The sequence below is a fragment of the Camarhynchus parvulus genome, chromosome 4 (genome assembly GCF_901933205.1).
Source record: "Camarhynchus parvulus chromosome 4, STF_HiC, whole genome shotgun sequence".
Classification (NCBI taxonomy): domain Eukaryota; kingdom Metazoa; phylum Chordata; class Aves; order Passeriformes; family Thraupidae; genus Camarhynchus; species Camarhynchus parvulus.
In genome coordinates, this window is record NC_044574.1 from 5,497,037 (window position 1) to 5,519,973 (window position 22,937).

Here is a 22,937-nt window from a genome sequence, read left to right on the forward strand (position 1 = left end):
TTTTCCAGTGTTAGCCACCTGCTCCACATAAAAGAAAACCTGTTGCTGCGAGGCAGCAGGACGAGTTTCAATTCAGTGAAAACAGAACCATTTGATTTTCTAGTAAGAATACAAACAAGAATGTAATTCTCCTGGGTTGTACAAGTTGTACCTACACAATTATTTGGTATCCAGCTGCAGCACACAGAGGATCAACCTGTCACAAAGCTTTACTGAACACCAGAGATGTGGGGTTGTCTTCACTGAGCATCCCCCTGCAGAGACATCACAAAATATGCAGCAAGGGACTGAGCCAAACACAGAAAATGCCCCCCAAAAAAGCAAAATAGCTCAATATCCAAATTCCACTAAATCCAAGTCTGGTTTGCAAAGGAACCATGTGCTCAAACTGCAGCTCATCTGCTGAGCATCTGGTTTCATGCTCAACTCATGGAAGTTGATAATCTTTTGAGCTCAAAGATGCATCAAACCCCCCAAAATGTGCCCTTGAAACAATTTTGCATTAAACTGGTTTTCTGATGAGTGAGAGACAAGATAATATCATAATGCTTTTAGATAAATCTCTGTCTCAAAGTAGCTACAGGCAAAGGTTGCAAAATTAGCTGGATAATTAAATTGCAGAAATAGGCAGTCATACTTTTCTCATTTTAATGAAAATAAAATGGATGACAGGAACTATTCTTTGGAAAGTTAAATAAAACAAATGTTAACCTAATACATAGACAAAACAGATATATTAGATTATTAGTTTAGCCATTTTAATGAATTTAGAAATGGTAATTACATAAGAAATTCTTGCAGTTAGAGAAAAAGATTGAATAGGTAAAACAATTGAGTTTCCACATTTTGTTTCATTTTACTAATACTTATAATGATGAAAGTTCTGTAAAGGGAAGAAAATGAAACATTTCTATAAAGGATTTTTTTCCATAACTTAAACTATGTTTATTTACTTCAATTCTCAACATTGTAAGTACATGGATCCCCCATAAAAAGGAAAAAAGTGCTTAGTTCTAATCTCACAGATATTGAACTGCTCAGAGTTTACTCAAATCTTAATGATTTAAGAGCAAATCTTGTTTGTATTTTCTTAGATCCAGCTAGTCTTAGGGGCGTAAATAAAAATGACAGAGAGAGAGAGAAAAAAAATAAAAGGGGAAGAGGACTTAAAAGCTTTCTTTAGAGCTGATTTAGCACTGAAAATTCAGAATATGAAGCATGGAACCAGCTGCAGTCATTTATTATATTTCCAGCCTTTTACTTTTCCAGGAGCTCTTCATTGCCTCTCTACCTTTCTGGAAATTTTGGCAACCCTGAAGAGAATTTTAAATTCCACATTGTATATTTGTAACATTCAATTTACTTTTCAGAACCTGTGAAAAGATGGTGATTCCTGCATGTCAGATATGAAGAGAAACTGTCACCAAATAGATATTTTCTGACATAAGGTCCAGCATAGTTTAATAAAATTGAAAGCACTCAGCAAATAAGTCCTCCCATGCCTGGATTCCTTCCTGAAATCAGTGAGGTGGACACTGTTTCAGGACAGCCCACAAATGTTCATAGGTAAAAAACCAGAGCATGATAAAAGCTAATATGAAGTAAATTAACTTTTACCAGGCAAAACCAGTACAGTTATGTAAAGGGAATTTGGAATGGCAATGGAAAATGTTATAATAATGAGAAAATGCTCGGTATCTGTGGGGTTTTGGGAGGCTTTTGGATATTTTTTTGGTGGGTTTTTGGTTGTTTTTTTTTTTTTTTAATTTTTTGGTTTTGTTTTTTTCTGTTTGTTTGGGGCACAGTTTGTTTTGGTTTTGGGAGGGTTTTGGTGGTGTTTTTTGTTTTTTTTTTTTACATTCTAACTATGATACCCTTATTCTGCCACTTGCAGACTCAGAACAAGCATCTGATTTCTCTGGATAATGGCAGCTCTAGATCTGCTCCCTGGAATCCTGTGAATGTGTTCAGTAACTAGGCACTAGTCTTTCTTATGTTTTCAATGCGCTTATATTTGGATTTGATTTAAGCCTGAATGAACATTTAAAGGAGGAAAAGGAGGCAAGACTGACATTATAGCTACATGGAAGAAAAACATCCCTGTTCTCTGCTGCCCAATTTCTGGTTTGTGCCCTGAAAGCTGAAGTTATTCAGATGTTCTCCCTTTCAATTATATTGATGAAGGTAAAGGATAAAGCACTACACAAAATTATCCAACCTGCTATTAAGATTATGATTTTGGAGTGTCTATTCCACAGGAGACAGTGCTGACTAGAGGATGGAGCACTCTCCAGGATATAACTTGGATTTAAATTCCAATTTTTCCTCCGAGTCACCTTAGAAAAGAAGGTTGCATCTTCCATTTTAGCAACAATTTTATGTAAAATGAGATACCAACATTTTTCCTACTTCATGGATTTGGACAAATGTACAAATTCCTGAATAAATTTTATTTTCTGAACACTGAGGACTTATCAGTTCTGTGGGATGTTATCCAGGGAAAGGCCATTGCCACCTGCTCTCAGGTGTATTTATAACCACGTTGGCCATCAGAGGGATGAGCTTTCAGGAGCACATGAAGGTATGAGAGCTTTCCTTCTTTCACTCAAACACTGGATGATTCATTCTGCTATGCAAATCAGCCATTGTGAGGATTCTTTAATCTTGAGCACTTGCCCTAGATTCTCATTTCTAAAACCAGCTCTACACTGACATGAAGAGACTCTTTCATCCAAATTCCTCTTCTATGGGCAAAGTTTGTGTGCCCAATGTGCAGCAGAAGTAGGGCAATCTGAAATAGCTTCTTTCTCCCACTAAATCAGTATTTTTAGTAAACCAATATTTTTTTAGCACAGCACCATGAGGACAAACATTGATCCTTTTATGTCTTAAATCACCTTCCCCCACCCTCTCCCTTCTTCCTGGGCTCAGCTTCACTCCTGTTTTCTCTCCCTGCTCCCCTCCAGCAGCACAGGGAGGACAGGGAATGGGGGCTGTGGTCAGTCCGTCACTCCTTGGCTTTGCTGCTGCTCCTTCCTCCTCAGGGGAGGATTCCTCCCACTCTTCTTCTGCTCCGTGTTGGATTCATCCCACAGGAGGCAGCCCTCATGCTCTGAAGGCAGGTGAATCATGCAGGTTTCAACCTCAGCGCCCATTTTTCTTCCTTCCTTTCTTCTCCTGATAACATGTGGGAACCCAGGACATCCCTCTGGCTGTCCAGGACCCCTGCCAGGGGGCTCAGAAGCCCTGGCACGGAGCCCAAAACACCTGTGGGTTTGATTATGACCCATGGAGCAAATTACCAACCTTATATGAAGATCAGCAAGCCGCAACAGTTTAGGCAGAATAACAGTGAAGTTATCATGGGGTGAAAAAGTAGATTTTGGGGGTTTTGGTATGGGGGTTCAGGAGGCAAGATGGAGGAATCTGGGCATGTCCAGCCTTTCTCCTTCTTCTTCTTGGCCTCCATCTTCTGCTGTGATGTTGGCACTTTTAGATTGGTTTAGAGTAGAAGCTCACTGTCTAACATGGGTGATAGGTATTGGGAAGCAATTGTAAACATTGCACACATAGTTTGTAGTATAAAGACATAACACCGCCCCAGGGGAACAGCCGGGAACTGTCCTGCTGGATGGACCTTGGCAGGGCAAGAGAAAATTTTTTATAGATAACATACAATAAACAACCTTGAGACCGAGAACTGAAGAGCTCTGACTCATTCTTCAAGCGCCGGGATGGGAAAAGAGACTTTCAACAATCTCGGGGTCGCAGCGACCCGAAAGACTCTGAGAATAACACACCTTTCCTTCCTTGCCTTTTAATCTTGATTTTTGGCATTATATTCTTCATTATTTCTCTCTGGGGTAGTTTTTTTGACCCTTCACTAGGAAATTATACTCAGCTAAATAAGAGAATGGAAATAGGTTTTTGCTCTCTGAATGACCATGGAACTTTCACCATGTAGCCGACAACTGAAATGTGACAGCAGATAGATACCATGACCCAATAACACATAATCATTTATAAAATTTAAATGGATATAAAATTACTCTCCAGAGAAGTAACCCCCAATTAGTAATTACAGCAAGTGTCATTCTCTTAAGAAAAATACAGACTTCATTTGCAGAGAGTGGCAACAGCTCTTGGGAATGTGGATTATGCATACATATCCTTAGTTTAATCTCTTGGGCATTTCCACTTGGATTTATTATTATTACAACTATTACTACTGCTACTATTTATTTGGATGCAAATTTTAATGGTGTCTTATCTTATATTTTTATATCTATATCATGCTTAATTTAGCCTCCAGATTGACTGTACTGGCATGAGTAAACAATCTATTTCCCTTCCCTTGCTTAGTATCCAGTACCCTTGTCAGGTGTGGTGACTGCAACTGCAAATTCCTGATGTCTCTCCGAAGTCCTTGTTAATATTTGAAATATGATCCAACTTCCATAGAAAGTTTTAAATTAGGCTTTAAAAGGTGGACCTAAAAAAATTTCAAACCAGTGGAAAGTGTATTTTGATTTACAAAATACATTTTGTAAATCATCCTGCATTTTGGCAATATGCAATTTTGTTTTCTGACTTTTATAACCACTTCATGACACAGGATTCTCATGGATCAAAAAATGTTAATGCTTACATTTATCAATAAAAATATTCATATCCCACATTGGTTTGCACATTCTCTGCCAAATGTTATATTGTCTGTGAGGTATATTTTCCATTAAGTTCCATGACTGATCTGGTAACAAATCTCCTGTTGCTTTTATGACATTGTTGTGTTATGGTTTCTCTACAATTGATTTTGAGGTCTTACATAGAAACATAACACCCAAATATATTAACCAAACATATAACCCCCTGCAAGAACAAGGCACTGGGCAAAATGAGATTTCTTTTTGATCCACACCTGGCCAAGTCTGACTTTGCAAGGGGTTCTGCTGGAGCCTGGAGACCATCCCCTGGCTCTTCTGTCACTGTTTTCCAGGAATACAGCAAAGTTGACCTGAGCAGATCTAAGGGAGGACATGCTGATTATGGAACCACTTTTGGTCCTTTGGGAGAAGTCAGTGCAGTCTACATGCTATTCAAATTACACTGAACACTTCCATGTCCGATGGCACATGTCATTATTAATTCCCAAGGATATCCCAAGATAAGTCCCATCATCTTTCCCATGACCTGGGCTACTTCTACGGAGATTAAACGACTTCTTGATACTCAAGGATCCTTTAAGTAAGTGAAAGCTACCCATAGACAAATCAGCAAATTTTGGGGTTAACTGAAACAAACATTTACATGTTAAAGTCTAAAAGAAAAACTTTTCTCCCCTTATGTTCATGAAAATAAAAGGCAAGAAGAAAAATGGACGGCTGTGACATAATTTTCCATAGAATTAATATTTCTCATTTTAATTTGCAGTGAAATAAAACATTAGAATTATTGGAGCATTAATTCAGTGGTGCAAGCTCAGGATTGTAATGTTATTTAAGATACCAGACATCCTGTCCAGACTGCAGCTGCCTCTCCAGAGAAGCTCCTCTCATTGCTTTGTCCTAATACAAATATGGTCCATGTCCCAGGGCTTCTGAAATGGCATAAAACACCTCTATTGAGACAAATTAATTGTTCCATATATAACTAGGTACTTTGTTAAAATTATTTCCATTATCACATGTTCTTGTCTAGGGCAGGGTGTGCTCCCAGCTCTCACTTCAGCACCTTGGTGACACCCAGCATCCTGCCCAACGTCTCTGGGAAATTCCAGCTCTTCCCATCCTGAAGGCTCCTCACTTGTGCCACTAATAAGCCTGAGCTGTTTCTTTTGAAAGGTTTACTGACAATTCCTGTCACTGTCACTGCTCTTACTTAAGGAATGGGACCACAGTTGGGCTAAGAACGATTTATTGCTCAGATAAACATCAGCCTCAGAGGCTGTGAGAATTTAGAGGAGCAAGCAGTCAGACATAGCTCAGCTTTGTTACAAGGCAGTATAGAACTTCTAACCCAATTGATAGATACCACAGAGTTTATTTTGCTTTTCTAGCCTATCACCTTTACTTAATTTTGCTGTAGTGTGGATACTTTTGTCCCATGGTTTCTGTCTCATATGCACATATATGCTTCTGTTATAATTTCTAAACTCTTAGCTTATTCTATACAACCACACCCCTACATTATAAACCCTTCACCATCTTACCCAATGCAGTTTCTCACTTACTTAAGACTTATTCTTACTTACCTATAGAAACATGTTTATGATTTTTCTGCTTAATGTCTGTGTATTTTATTTTTCATCAATCCAAGCCTCTCCCAAGGCTGCAGATCAAACCCTCCTGTGCCTGTGGAAGTTTCTGTTTTTCTGATTCCCACAAATTCCCAGAAGGAATTCAGGAGATATTTTGAACTAATCTCAGAGTGCCTTGTGTTTATACTGCTCACAGTCTGGAGATGAGATCTCTGTGTAAAAAAAGCACAAAGCACCCCTGTCCCTCCTCTAATCTCATATTGGATTTCCTACAAACTCTGGGTGGTGGATTTATATTTTACCTACTGTTTTCATCTTTTCCACAGTGATCTAATATCATTCTTATTAACACTGTATTCACTGAAATCACCAAAGGTAAGCTGATTTATGTCATCTGAGGATTTAGCCCATCAGTTCTCCTAAACCATATTTCCAACATACTTTGAAAACTTTAATCCTGCTAATCTGCTGAAAGGAAGATAAAAAAAGGTTTCAATTAAAAAAAAGAGAAAAGTTCTTATTAATTCCTCAGTGAGGTTAAGTGATTTCTGGATTATAGCAACACCAATGAGAGGAGTATCGATAAATACTCCTTCAATCAAAAATAATTATCACTGCAATTCTAAGACCACATTTCATAGCTTCTGTATTCTTGGTTTGTTTTTTCTCTTCTCTGTAAGCATAGCCTTCATACATTAAAACATAAGAAGGACAAAATTCAATACATACCTGTGGCATTCACATTCTCTGAAAAAATTTCTTCACCCAGGGTTTTTCTCCTGAGAAGTGGAAAGGCAGTGAGAGGCCTCAGAGAAAAGGAAAACAATTCTTATCTCATTTGCTTCTCCTGTGTTGTGCTCACATGTGGAATGTGTTTGGAGATTGTTTACCCACAGGTGATTGTTTCATTGGATTCTGCTGTGAGTTGTTTTCACTCTTTGGCCAATCAGGGCCAAGCTGTGTCGGGACTCTGGAGAGAGTCAGAAGTTTTCATTATTATCTTTTTAACATTTTGTAAGTATCCTTTCTGTATTCTTTAGTATAGTGTACTATTCTTTAATAGAATATAGTATAATAAAGTAATAAATTAGCCTTCTGAGAACATGGAGTCAGATGCATCATTCTCTCCCCTTGTTGGGGTTGCCTGCATTTACAATACATACCCTAAAGTAATGATTTCTGCAAACTTCAATATTGTGAGGCGCTGTATGATGAACTGGACCAAAAGTTCTAACAGGAAATCTGTAGCCCACCAGACTCCATTCCCATCTGATCACATAAAGGCTGTGTTTGTCTTTCATTCCACAGTGCATTTTCTGGCTGAGTTTGACCCAGGCAGATTTTTTTACCAGGCTCTTCGCAGCTGTGTCTGAGCCCCTTCCAGTGCTGCATTAGGCAGCAACGTTGAGATCCATCAGGTTGGTTCTCTCATCCTCTTCCCAGGGCAAAAACTCTTCAGCAATTAAGAATTTCAGATGGGAATATATATAGACATAATTAGACTTGCACTTGTCACTTGAAGAACAAAGTAGGGAGGAATGCAATGGTCTGTGATTTCTCCAAGAATTTATTCCATGCTCCTGTTGGACTGCTGCTCAGTGAGTCATTGAAGACAATGGTCCATGATCAAAGGAATTAACAAATACCTCCCCAGGCAGCCTCAACCTTCATAAAAGATCTTTCAATGCATCTGTTGCCACCTGAAAACCTTAAGGGTCTCATTGTAAAGCACAGTCTGACCACACACAGCCTCTCATGTGTCAAGGAGCAGAGTTAGGCTCAGAAAAAGACATTTTCATCACCCTGCAGTGGCACAGAGCCTATGGTGTGCTGGGGTTTCTCACACCAGGGCTGTCCACAGGCATTTGTGTTTCAGTCCAGATGAGCCCTTCAAATAGAGCCAGTCTGGAAAGTGGCATTAAATTTGAATTTTAATCACTTTATTTTCACACTTAATTTTATATATATATATATATATATATATATATATATATATATATATATATATATATCATAACAAACCATGGTTGCAAATGTATCAAATTCATTTGAAAAAACAGGCTTTTTTTTTCCTTCTTTGTTTTGCCCTCACTCAGAAAATTCAGTGGCAAGAGTCTGATTTCATGAACCCATTTTTCAGCATTGTCATACAATTAAAAAAAAAATTGGAAAATCAATGTGAAAAATTACTATCAAAAGCTCAAACTAAGCATAAGCAGCCATATCTTCGTGGAAAAGAAAATAAAAGTAAATTAGCATCTTACAAATGCCTTTAAAAAAAAAGAGAAGAAGAAAAGCAGTCAGGAATTCACTCAGAAATATATTTTTGCTGTTTTGTTTTGTCAGTAAGATAACAAGTTTTCCCTTCACATTCCCTGCAGTCTTTGCCAGTTCCACATCCTTGTATTTCACTCACAGCCAGTGATTATGTTTACATGGTCTTAAAATGTCGTGACTGAAGTCAGAGCCAGCCATGCAGTTAATTTAAAAACCGACAGATTTTATAAACTTTATTAAACAAAAATAAGGTTTGCAACAGCAATGCAGAAGACTTTGTCGCTATGAGCAAGCGGTGCTGAAATACATGGGAATTTTATGTTCCATCAATTCAGTGTTTATTGCTTCAGAATTTTCTTCCCTTTCCGCCTTGCCTTTTTTCTACTCATAAATGATTAACACTAAAACCAAACCAAAAAAAAAGAGTAATAGTTATAAAGGAAGAACAAAAAAGCGTAGTTCAATCAAATTTTACTGCAAAACTTCTTTTCCTCCAAATGTTTTTGCACTTGATGTGCAAAATTATTGTTTTAACAGACAAGATTTCAGAATTTGAAGCAGAATTTGGCACTCAGGACTGTTTAACTTCTCTTGCTGTTTCTCAGTTCCAAGGCAGAGGCTTGGAGATTTTGGAAACCTGGGTTCTAATAATCACCCAGCCAGTAAATTTTGCATTAGTTTGGTCAAAACACTAATTTAAGGCTGATTTTCCCTTCCCTTTCTTCATCTGTCTTGTGCAATCCATTTGAGCTGTTTTTCTATTTAGCTGTGGCTGCTTTAGAGCCCAGGAGTGAATACACACATCCATGCGCTCCACTCCCTCTCACACAGAGACTGTCCCAAACCTTTCCTTCAATTTTTTGAGTGCACCTTTGCTGTGCCTGTCCCCATCCTGCCCTCCAGGCAAATGGAACTGAATGCACCAGTCCCAACACAGCCTTTTCTTTATGCACATAAACATTTGGGTACTTTCAGGTATGTAAATAAACCCACACAGATACAAACCAGCATATTAAACAGCATTTAGTATTTTTCTCACTTTGCCCAATATGAATATTCAAAATTAATCATGAGGTTTAACATAATGACATATTAAATGTTAATAATAATCCCTCTCCAACAGGGAGTGTAATGGGAAGGGGCATAAATGAAAATCAAGCGTAATGATATCCTGGTAGTACTCTACATCATTTGGAGATCTGCTAGAGGAATGTCACCAGAATTCTTTCATTATGATCTAAGTTCAATTTCATTAAGGGCTGAGGCAAAACATCTTGTTCAGGCTAAGAGTGGAGAGCATACAAATGGACATTTACCATGCAGAAGCAATTGGTTGTTATTAAATGACAAAGAATTACCCCAAATAGAACAGGGATTTTTTTTGAGATAGGCATTATCTGTATCCAGCTATACAGAGAGATGAATTCCATGTTCCAATTTGAAAAACACATTATAAGGAGAAAACAGAAGAAATTATAGGGAAGAAGCTGTTAACAGCAAAATGAACAAAAAATTGTTTGGACACACATTAGAATGTGGGTGCAAGCTTCTCTGAGCAAACCACAACCTTCCCAAAGTGCTGCTGCAAACACAATCCCCTTATTGTTGCATGTTTTCCAAGCAATATACCACCATAATGCTCAGCAGCATAAACATTTTTATTGCTCCAAGTCCTGGTGAAATCTATGGCACCACAGCCCTGTTTATTGCACTTGGACCTTGTGCATTATGGAATTGCTGCCTCTATTGGTCATAAAACAGCGTTCTGGTCACAGAATATATCCCAGCAGCCATCTGAGCCTTAGCCTGCTGCACCTTCTTAGGCAGCATTACCACAATTTATCCTTACTCTGCAGAATTCTATTAAAATCAATAATGCAAGCTCCTCACTCACCAAGCAGAGTGTGCCTCGTAAAGATTGCCTGCAAAAGCCTTCCATATATTACTCAGTAAGTTGCCTTTATGAAATATACATGTGACCAAATTGCAGACTTAATGTTTTATGTCTCTTTTATCTTCTTTCTGTAAAAAGCAGAGAGAACTGAAGCGTACAAGCAGGCTTCCTGTTTACCTATCAAAAGCTGGAAATACAGAGTATTTATAGGGCTTACAAGTAAAATGGTAAATAGAAATAAAAACTGATAAATCAGGTAAAAAGCCTGTATGGGTAGGTCCAGTCTTTGCACTGCATGCTATTATCAAAAATGCTATTTGCAGAACTATGAAAAACAACCAATGGAATCTACCTTTGATGAGCATACCAGAATTTAGGATGGAGGAGATTTTGAGAACTCATCCAGATCACCTACACACACATTCACACATTCTTTAGAACAGAATATACTTTATTTATGCTAAAATTGACACTTTTTTCCCCAGACTTTGCTTAAAAATCACTGTTGATAGGGATATTCTCTCAGAAATCTGGTCCAGTGCTTCATTACCCTTAAAGTTACATAGACTTTTCTTAGTGTTCAGACTAAATATCCCCTGCTTTAATTTTGGCCTGTTAAAATTTGCAATCTGTGGAGCAGACATGGAGAATTTATGGACTCCTGCTTCTCAGCAACCTCTGATGTGCTGGAAGATAATTACCACACCTCCCTTTGGACTTCTGCACCTTAGACTAAGAGAATCCAAATCTTTCAGGCAGGCAATGAGGCAATTAAGAATTCCTGCAGCCCAGGGAGCTCTTAGCAGAGGTGCCTGAAGATTTGGTTATGCTAATTTTCAAAAAGGAGAATTTCTTTGGAAAGAATGAAGTGTGAACATCATTCCTAGAACAATGATCTAGGGCTTTGAAGGAGCTAGGTGAGGTGTGGACAGCAAAGCCTAAAAGGATTGTTTCTGCTGTCATTCTGCAAATAACAGGAATTTTTAGGGTAAACCAGCTCTCAAGAAGGAGGAAAAAAAATAAAAAACTGTGGCCTTTGCATGAGGTTTGCCCTTCTCCTTAAGCTTTCCTCCACACTGGGATTTTCCTCTCCAGAGCAGTGCTGTGATTTCTCCTGGCAATACGAGCTCACAAGGATGCTTTGCCAACTCCCCATCCCTCAAATATTTTAAATGTTTCAGATGGGCAGGAAGCCAAAATCTGGGGGACTTACCTGCTGAGCATAGATACACATACAGACAAAAATTGACATTTGCAGTGTTTAACCACATATTTTCCTCCTTCCTAAACCCCCAGAATTTGGCTTCACAACCTTGAGCACCATCTACTGGCTTCCCCTCAGCTGACTTCGTACATCTAAGCCACCAGGCATTGTGTTTGTTCCACCAGCACATTGCAGGAGCTCGGGGTGGAGAATAAAAGACAGCTTGAGACCAGACCTTAAGTTGGGCTCCGTTTCTATAAAATGTTTGTCAAACAATTTTGAGTAATTAACAATTTCATAATAATCAAAGTCTGTGTCTGGACAATTTTCAAAGAGATAATAAGGCTTAACTGAGCCAGTAAATGATTTTTCTGTGCACAGTTCAACCAGCTGTACGCTGTGCATTGCAGATTCCATCCTTTCTGTTTCCTCAACCCAAGCGACAGTTCTTATGGTAAAATGATGAAATAAAGCCTACATCCCTAAAAATAATAATTAAGCACTAGGGAGCAGTAAACAAGCATAATAAAGTTAATAGTAAACAGTTTGTTTCTAGAGCTGTAAGTAAAGGGTGTAGCTCAATTTTCAAGTCTTTTTCAAAATTTGCTTTCATTGGAGGGTTTCCAGAATTTCTGTTTTTCTTCCAGAAAATCACTGACAAGCTAGAGATCATGTCTTATTTTACTCATCCTGTTGTACAGAATCCACAAGTAAAGCATCCTACAGGAATTCCATGGATGAAGACCCACAACAGAAACACACAGAGTGAAATAATTCAACGTGTTCTGAGAGTTTTACACTAGAATCTCTCTTCATTGTGCCACAGTCACACAGGTTTTTCCATGTCTGCTCTTCCATTTCCTTTTGTGATCCTAAGAGTTCAGAATGGAATACCACTGCAGCAACAGAGCAAGATTTCCAAATGAGATGGAAATGCAGGGCAGAAATATAATCTGAATTTTGTCTGTAGTGACACTTCCATGTTCTTACTCTACAGCCTAGATTCAGATGTAAATTGTGCATTTTCTGTGCTGCAAAGCACTTTGAGTTATTCTTTAGCCCTCACTAATTTCTAGAGCTTAAATTCACTTCCAAATCAAAGATGTGAGGAAGGAAAAATTACCACAAAACACTCATATCTGTCATTTTTATACCTTGGGAAAGGGAAATTACCATAAGATGTATGAATAAAGTTAAGCAATCTATCCATTTCAAAAACATGGTTTGGCAGCTTGACTCATGAAACTTGCACAAAACTGATTATTTTTATTTTTACACAGCCCTGTTCAGGCAGACGCTTTGTCAAGCTACGTGCACAAAGTAGAGAAACGCTGAATTAATTTTTCTGGGATAAAATTATATATATACACAGCCATAATGGAAAGTTTGTGGGTTTAAGTGTTTGTCAGAGCTAGTGTGTTGGACTGCTCCACGTGGAATGAATTAGAATTGAGATATGTATAGATATATGGATTTATAGATATTTATAGAGATATAGATAGTCAAAGCTCAAGGTTTCACCCCACTTTAAGTGAATAAAAATGAGTAGAGGGAATCAGACTATCCATAAAGAATCATAAAGAATGGAAAAGACCTCTCAAGATCATCGAGTCCAACCTTCTGGGACACCACATATTTTCTGTATTGGAATCTTGACAAGAGGTTTCTAATGAGTAAATAAATTCCTTTCTGTTCCTGAAAGGCCTTAGGCCTTGAAAGAGATTATTAATTTAATGTTTGTTTAGGATGGTCTTATTTGTGCCTCACAGACCTGGCAGTGGAGCACCAGGAGAAGCTGAGCTGCCCCTCCTGTGTCTGAGACTCCCCAGTGACAGGAACCTTCAGCTGATGGGGGATGATGGAAGTCTCCCCACATTTCACTCCTCTTTCAACTTCAAAAGCCTGAAAATTCGATTAGAACAGGCACTCCTGGTACACTGCTCTTACTGTCACAGGCAGGACCTGTGTGAGGGTTTTTAATTAAGCAGCAAATGAAGCCTGGCATCACCCCTGACTCAGCAGAGGAGCAGGATGCAGTAAGGGGTCTGCCAGCACTACCAAAGGGTTTTGATGTCCCCTCACTGTCCCTGGTGCCAGCTCAGCCCCTCCACGTGGGCTCAGGTGTAGAAATGAGCAGGGGGAGAGGCAGGAGTGAGAGCAGTGATTTGCTCCCAGAGGCTTCAGCAGGGGATTCTGACACAGAGCCTCTCCTGCACCAAGGCAGCAGCTGAAGCTGGTTAAGTGTCTCCAGCTGTGAGCTGACTCCCGCAAAGAGAAGAACCACAAAAGCCTTATCTAGGGCAGCCAAGTGTAAGGAAGTCACGCAGCCTGAAAGCTTTCCCATCATTTCACTTCACCAGCAGTCATGACTGCTCCTTTTCAGACAGCTCAGTCTGCTTTGCTTTACTCACCAGCTGAAACTGGAGTACACAGATCTGCGAGCTCAAACCCAGCAGGACTCACTGTGAGCTCAGTTCTGTTGAAGGGAGAATGTTGTGAATATATCAGGTGAGTTGTTTTTAAAGGGCAGAGAAAAATTTGCAGAGATGAGAGTTAGCTACTCCTTCCTCTCTCCCAACCCAAAGGAAAACTTGATTTTCACTTGCCATCAAAAATATGAGCTGCAGAAATAAAGGTAAAATTGCTTTGCACCAGTTACTCTTCCTAGCACCAACCACCATTTGATGAGACTTGAATTGTCCCCAGCTCAAAAACTCACTGTGCATTAAGAAATGCAGTTAAAACAACTAAAAGCTAGAAGTTTTTTTGTGTTTGATCCTTTTCTTTTCAGAACTATGTTCATGCTAATCAAACAACACCTGAAGCAGAAGGCTGGGGTGAAAACATTGCTTTTACCTTTTACCAGAAAGATTTTGTCAATTTTTCCCAATGCATCAGGAAAAAATTCCCAAACCATCATATAACATTCTCAGGATGGTGATTCCCATTGCAGCAATGTTTTTTCTCTTTTTCCTGTGGCTTAGTCAGGTAATCCTTACTAAGCAGTCCACAATTCCTTGCTGAATCTTGTATCTCCCATAAGTAAGAATGAGCATAAATTTATCTTAGTGCTTGAGTCACTCAGAAGAGTACTTAAAAATGCCTACTTGGAGCTAAAAAGAAGCTTGGAGCTTTTTTTTCCCCCAACTTCTCTAAAATTATTTTGGAAAAAAACAAAGACAATGCTTTAAAACAATTCATCTCAGAACTGGTGCAGAATATGAACTGTTTATGTGGTTCTATTTATAGCAAGCCTCTAAAAATAGTGATGCTTTCTTCCACATTCAGGAATAGGAGAATAGGACAATATTAATCCTTCAGGCAAATGATGGAGTGAAAGACCAACCCCAAAATTCCTTTACTGAAATAAAGGGCATCAGAAATAGCATGCTAGGAAGGAGGAGTCCAACAGGAAGAAAGGGAATGAAAAATTTTTGCTGTCTCACTGAAAACATGCATGACTCATATCCCAATCTTCTTTTTTTTTTCCCTGAGTGCCTCACTTCAGTTGGATGAACCTCCCATAAAAGCCACATAGAACAGAATCACGGATGTCGTTGCAAATGTCCATAAAGGATCTGCTCTCTGACCCAGAGAGGACTGATTGTAGAGCAGGTGCTGTATCCTTGTCTGTATCTCAGGCTGTGTTTACAGTCAGGATGCCTGTTCTAGAGGATTCACACATCTATGAAGAGACGAATCACCCATGTGTGTCTCTCCATGAGTATAAAGAGAGTTTAAGATGATTAGCTTTGTGGCATTTGCTGGGTTCCCAGGACAAAGAAGGAATTGATGAATCTGACTCCATGTTCTTAGAAGGCTCATTTATTATTTTACATATATTATATTAAAGAATACTATACTAAAGTATAGAGAAAGCATACAGACAGAAAGCTTAACAAAATACTAATGCAAAACTCGTGACTGACTCCGTGACTCTGACACAGCCTGACTGTGATTGGTCATTAAATAAAAACAATTCACAGGAAACCAATCAAACAACGACCTGTTGGATAAACAATCTCCAAACCACATTCCAAAGCAGTAAAACACAGGAGAAGCAATCAGACAATATTGTTTTCATCTTTCTCTGAGGCTTCTCAGCTTCCCAGGAGAAGAAATCCTGGTGAAGGGATTTTTCAGAAACTATGACAGTGACATAGCTCAGTTCTGGATAAATATGGCCAGACCAATTCTACACAAGGGGGTTCTCATATCTATGAACAAACCAAAATAAACTCCAACAAAATCACAGCATGTGCAGGCAAATCAATCCTTGGAGTATGATCTGGTCTCCTGCTCACAGACTACTGTGGGGGTACCAGTTGTTGGTTTCTCTGGGTCTGGATTGAAGGCACTTGAGGCAGTAATTCATGTTCGGACTCAGGTGTTTATTATTTCTTATCAGTAAAACAGTCTCACTGCTGTGTGTTCCGCAGCTTTTCATTAGAAGGCACAAAATGACCAACAGTCTCTTGTTACGAGGGCTTTTAAGACTGAACTATCCAATTAAGAAATAACACCTAGATTATTTTCCCTTTTAACCCAATAACTGATCCCACAGAGCCCACAATGCCAACTTTTCTGCCCAATTACAAAATGCTGCCCAAACCCATGAAGAAGAAGAAGCATGAAGAAGAAGCCCAGGATGACACCCTGCGCCCTCCATCTTGCTGCCATCCACAACATACTAAAAATCCCAAAAGCTAAATTTCTCACCCAGTGATACACCTACACTACTCTCTATAATCTATTTCACACTTCTGTGGATTTTAGTCCATCTTGAAGTCTAGGAGATTTTCTCCATGGATGAGGGTCAAAGTCAGTGCTCCCCTGGGGGTCAGGACAGCCCAGAGCAGACAGAGAAATATTCCCTGTGCCCTGGGTTTCCACAGATTACCACACTGCATTTCAATACTCTGCCCTTAGAATTCAATGTTCTCCTGTGTAACACTTCAAGGCTTTTCTCTCTCTAATCAACAACATTCACATTCTGCTGGGGAGACTTTAGAGAGTTTTGCCTCTCAAATCAGGTTCTCTTTTTGTATAGAAAGTGTTGGCATTTTTAAAGACTTTTTTTTTTTCTGTATTGAACACTGAGAAGGAGTAAAAAATCACTGTGAAATCTATCAGTTTGTCTTCAGGACCAGGAAGAAACTGGGTATGGGCAGGGGGGAATCAGCAATTTAACACCTCTTCTTCAGTATCTACCTGTAATAGCCCACTTACAAAAAATGTTAACAGCATTTCCAGAAAGTTCAGGGAAAGGTAAAAAAAAAATAGTGAGGGTTGGGAGATGAATGAAAAATGTTTTCCTTACAAGAGATACCTATAAGGTGTTCTCAGCCCATGTACTGCTTTTTTCTTTTTCTTTCTCCACAAATACCTCGACAAGAAGAACAAGCTTTGTAACAATAAAATCTATCTTCCCAAAGGGGAAAAGCCCTAACAACAAAACAAATTGATACTCTGGAGAAATGTGTTGTCAAAATCCATAGCACAGCTTTAAATACAAATGTGAAGGTGCATCCCTTTGTGATCGTGAGTACATCACTCCTTTGTACTGTAAAGAGGCTGCATTTTTTTAATCTCCAGAATGGCAGGAAAATAAAGCAAAGCAGAGAAATAGGGCCAGGCTCTGCCATTAGGTACACCTGCCAGAGGTCCCAAGCAAGAGAGTTCTTTAAATTTTTAGAATTAAAATTTAAAATTTGAATTTTCTGAGACAGAGTAATGGTAACACTCGATAATAACACCAGAAAATAACTCTTCTGCAAAAATACTCTGTGGTATTGTGATATCATTTTAAAAAATCATTTTTACTGAAATTCCCTGGAAATAGAAATTAAACCAGGAAATAGACACATTCTTCTCAGTCTAGGATGAACAAAAAATCTAGAGTGGAACATCTTTCACTGCTACTTTTCATACAAAATTATTTGACCATATGCTGTTCTCCATGATATCTGATAAACTCTTCTTCATGGCTTAGTTATTTCTGCACCTTGTAGGATTCTCTGGACATGAAAATCATCAAGTGAGCAAATACCTGAAATGTAGGATGAAAAACAAGATCTGGCTTGTCACCAGAAATCAGCAAGAAGACAAGGCTCCAAACTACAGTGTAGGTTCATTATGAATTTAGTGTAAAGTCAATAAAAAGCTTTTAAGCACTTCTGAAAGATAACTAATTAATGCAAATTTTTAGATTTTAAAAACGGATATTTTTACCTTTTTATTTTCAATTTAGAAAAAAATTTAATCAGAAGTAACAAGAAACATGAGAACTTTGTACTGAGTGTAGGGGATATGCATTTTGAGAAATAGGCCCAAATTGACATTAAGTTGGTTGAACTAGATGTACACAACTAAGGTTAGATGAAAAAGTTCTTTTACAGAAAAGACACTTAACGAGATGGACTGAGAATCTTTTTTTGTCTTGGTCTTAGACTTGATATATGACTTACTCCCAGCCTGCTTCCTATTTTATGTTCATTAATGACACATAGCTTTGCACAGGGAATCTGGCACCAGTGAAGGGCATTATGTGTCCACACTAAGTGAGGCAGGATTTAGATTTGCTCATTATGGACTACCAGAGATACATGTTTGCAATAATACAAAAGCATCCAACTAAAACCAGAAAAAAATCTGCCAGGCTTTTTACAAAGTGATTATATCTTTGAATTTCACAACCATTAACACATTCTGGTTTCTTTCCACCTAGAGAAAGGCAGATGATAGGAAAGAAAATCACCTCTGTAAGGAGAACTCACTTTGTGTTTGGGTTAGCTGATGCCTATCAATTTATGTCTTAATTTAGGCATGCATATAATCTAAGTTTGGCTGGAGAATTCCTTGTCATATCTATTTAAAATAGAGTTCCAGGTAAAAAATTCTGTCAAAATTTATTTCTTGCTTAATGAGAGCTAGAAAAAGTGCTTGAATCCTAACTGGATGTTTTAGTTCATCTTCTGCAAACACAAAAGCAATGGTCTTCAGTTAATAAAAAGGATTCAAAAAGGAAAGGTTAAAAGTCAATTGGATTAATCAGAAATTATTTTTCTTACTGATTTTCTTTTCATTTTCAATGAACAGTGGTAGCAGAGTCACTAACCCTAACCCAAACCCCTTCCTGCCCTTTCACATTAAAATAATCCCTACTTGTGTCCCAGTTTGCAAATGCTTTCACACCTCTTCAACTCCACATGGGTGAGAGACCCTTTTTGCCCTCATATGACATTTTTCACCCTCATATGACCCTTTTTACCCTCAAAAGCTGGAGTTAAGCCCAGGCATCAAGGTTCACAGGACAGGGACCCCTCGTGGGAGCTTTTGCCTCTCCAGCACTGCTTTCCAAGAACAGCTTTCTGAAATAACATCCATCCAGGCAAACTTAAGCTGTTGAGACACAATTTTGCTTTTCTTTTGTCCCTCCTTTCAGTGCCTGTATTTAATGGTTGGATCTTTTTTTTAAGCTAACTTGTAAAAATAGGGAGTTTATATTCTCCAAGCATGGCAATTAGCAAGTGTTCTGTAAATACAAGCCAGAGTTCTTCCAAGAAGTGGAATTAAAGCCTGTCTTTTGAAAAGACATTTAATCTTGTGCTGAAAAGTACACACACAACACTTGAGGACCTCCTTGCCTCCCGAGGGAAGTTGTTTCCATGTTTAATTTCCCTCAGCTCTAGGAAACCAAATTTTATTTCTGGCTGAGCTCACTCCATCTGCCTTTGCACATCCACATTTCATCTTTTGCAAGAGCAAGAAGTCTTTTACTATCAGATTTCTTTACTCTCTGTTAGCACCTCAGCCATAACCTTGGCTTTTCCACTAGGAAAGCAATTTAGAACAGAATTTGTATTCCTAAACCCCCTGATTTACCATCCTGTGCTTAAGAAGGGTCATGAGCAGGATCTGGATGTTTACATTTCCCCACGTTTGAAATATGATCAGCCTGATGGGAAGCTTATATTGTCACCATGTGAATTCTGTATTCCTTACACTTGCAAAATCAAGGATATTTGAGGTCAAGACACTTTTCTGGTGAGGAAAAATTTTATCTTAAAATTTTATCTTTAGGTTTATCCACATTCAGGTACTAATTTTCAAAGAAGGTCTGAGGGGCTCTCAGGGTAGGTATGGCTGCAGGAATGAAGCTGTAGGGACAGAAAAGATCTTTATCAAGGAACCATCCCTCATCATCTTGTTACCAATACAAAACATCCTGATGTGTATCAGGGGCTACTAAAGAAAAGTAAATATCTAAACATATTTTATATATGTAATATCCTGTAAATATCTAAACATATTTTATAACCCACATGTGCACCATGAGTGTATAAACATATATATATATATATGCTTGACCATGCATTGTGGTCAAGCCTGGTTTTTGACTTTCACTCATGAAAAGACAAGGGTTTTTTTCACTTCTGATTCTTCTCACTGGCATCTATTTGCTCCTCTAACACTCTTTTTTTCATAAAACGCAACACCTTAGGATTAGATGACAGATTTGTACTCCAGTTTTGGAGCTTGTAATCATCACTTCTCTGTACTGGCCTCTACATTTCTAGGCCAGGTATAGAAAAGAGTCATTACCTGATGTAGGTTCAATGGAAAATAAGTGAATTTCAGTGATTTCTGTGTGAGCAAAGGGGCCCAGCTCTGTCAATCAGCACCTCCTTGCTATCACATCTTACTATAACACCACGCATCAAGCAAGAGCAAATAGACTTGTGTGGCTGGAGCAGCACTAAGGTTGTGTCTGCTTGGCAGCTTTAAGGACAGAAACACACCCAGAGTCTTTCTGTGCATTCAAATTGATCATAACTTACATTAGTTTATTTTCATTCTCAGAGGTAGTGCTCAAGTCAGTAAGTACATTTTTGCCAAAGGCATCCCATTTGTCAGGCCTTCGGTGACCTTTATGTTTTCAAATTAAGTCTCCTTGTAGCTCTCTTCAAGTTTACAATGGCATTCAGCTTAAATAAAGCAAAACAGTTTGCAAAATATCAGTTTCCATCTCACAAGGCCCTGCGCCCTCCATCCTGACAAGTCAATTGATCTGGCAGCTCCAGTTCTCATGGAAGTGGAAATTTCTGTGGGTGATCAGGGGGACTTATGGCCTTTAGGTTACTAATGGCCAATAGAAAGAGACCTTTTCTTCAGATGTAACAAAATGCATGCTTGGTTTTGGTTCCAGAGGTAATGAAAATAACAAGTTATTTCATTTATAAAGGCTATAGGAACTAAGTCTATTACTAAGGACAGATTTGAAGCCTTTATGATTATCTCTATCATTCTTTCAAAAGGTATATAAGCATCAGCTGTGACGTGGAATTTGTTTTTTTCACTCACTGGCTGCAGTTTCTTAGCATGTGAAGCAGTTGTTATTATGAGAACGTTAAAGACAAATGTAGTAAAGTGGGGTTTTTCCCTCATCTTTTTGTGGGAATTCATCAAACCCAGTTTGGGAGGTATCCCACAATAATACACTCTCATTAGGACTCAATGGCAAAGGAAAATGACTTGAATTTCTTCTTACAATTCTCTTAATGCCTTTTATGCACAGAGAGAATGTTTTTCACAAGAGAAAGAGATATGAGCTTAAAAGATTCATTAATTGGTTTGGGTTTGTGCTCCAAGTGTGGACTAAAGGTTTCTTTTGTTGAAGTGTCAGATGAAAAGAGCATCTCTGCTGTCAGGGTGACACTCATAGATCCTGCTTGGTTCATCTCCCTAAATACACAAAATTCCCTGACTGAGTGTCAGAGAAATGGGTACCAAGGTGAAATTCTCAATGATGAGATATTGCCACATCTCCTCCCTTTGGCAAGGACACCTCTCCAGGGATGAGGGTGGATTGACAGGCAGAAAGGAGGAGCAAGAACTGAAAGTCATTCTGTTCCACATTTCCCAATTCCTGCAGCTCCACAGGAGTCTGAAGGTTTGATTTTCTCTGTGGTCAGGGGAGGTCTCTGCTGCAGATTCCACAGCAGACCGAGGCAGCTTTGTGTGAGCTCTTGGCTTCTGTCCTTAGGCTGCTTCCCCATGCCTAGAACAGCTCATTGAAAACAGCAGCTATTTCTTTGTTATGTACAAATTCACCCTTAAGATTTGTGGATTTATATCCTTATATCAGAGTGTTGAACTATTATAGGATGGGTGTTGTCATGGACATATTTTATGAAAAATCCTTTTGCTAGGATCTTTTCTCCTCAGAAGCTGAGAGGCCTCAGAAACAAAATGTAAACAATAATTATCTGCTGCTGTGGAATGCAACAGGTGCATCTTTGATTGGCCTCATGTGGTTGTTTTTAATTAACGGCCAATCACAGTCAACTGGCTTGGACTCTCTGGTCAGTCACAAGATTTTATTATCGTTCCTTTCCTTTCCTTGCTAGCCTTCTGATGAAATCCTTTCTTATATTCTTTTAGTATAGTTTTAATATATAATTTTCTTCTAATATCATATATATCATAAAATAATAAATCAGCCTTCTGAAAAGTGGAGTCAAAATTCTCATCTCTTCCCTCATCCTGGGACCCCTGCGAACACCACCACAGGGTATAATTTGCTACCCTGTTTATAATCTGATCAGTCCTTGAAAATCAGCCTAACTCCAAACACCCAGACTCAGCTCTCCCTGAGAACCAAGAGCAAGAACCTCAAGGATTTTGTTGTTAAAACCAAGACTCAATCCTTCCTGGCAGGACCATGCTCAGCCTCACCCAAAAGCTGTCAGAAGGAGAAGCACAGAAGGACATGATGGTGCCGCTGTGGCTGTCTGCAGCCATTCAACTTCTCCATTCATGCTTCACACCTCTATTTTAGGACACAAACCATAAATACAAATTAAATGACACCACACTCTTCAGTCATACATGGGTGGATGCCCTTCCCCTCAGGTAATATATAAATTACCTGCTCTGAAGAGAGGTGTTTAAGGTGAACTGGTTTTATTGCTCCTAACCACCTGCCATTATTACCCACCTCTTTCCATTTGAAAGCTGTAAAAACATCCCGTTTTTCATGCATTTCAGACAAAACCCCTGGCTGGCCGGCTGGCTGAAAGGAGCCATCTTTCAGTGTGACAGTGTAATAGTGTCTTTTCATCTCAAACAAACAGCTTCTGCCACAGAACTGGGGTGAATTCATAATAACTTCTCTGTGCAGGACTAGAGTCCTTTCAATTCTGCACATCACTGTGGCTTGAACAGTGGATTCTTCAACGTCAGCATTCACAAAGAAGCTCATAGATACAGTTGTCTAATAGATACGATGCATCCATTCCTCCTGT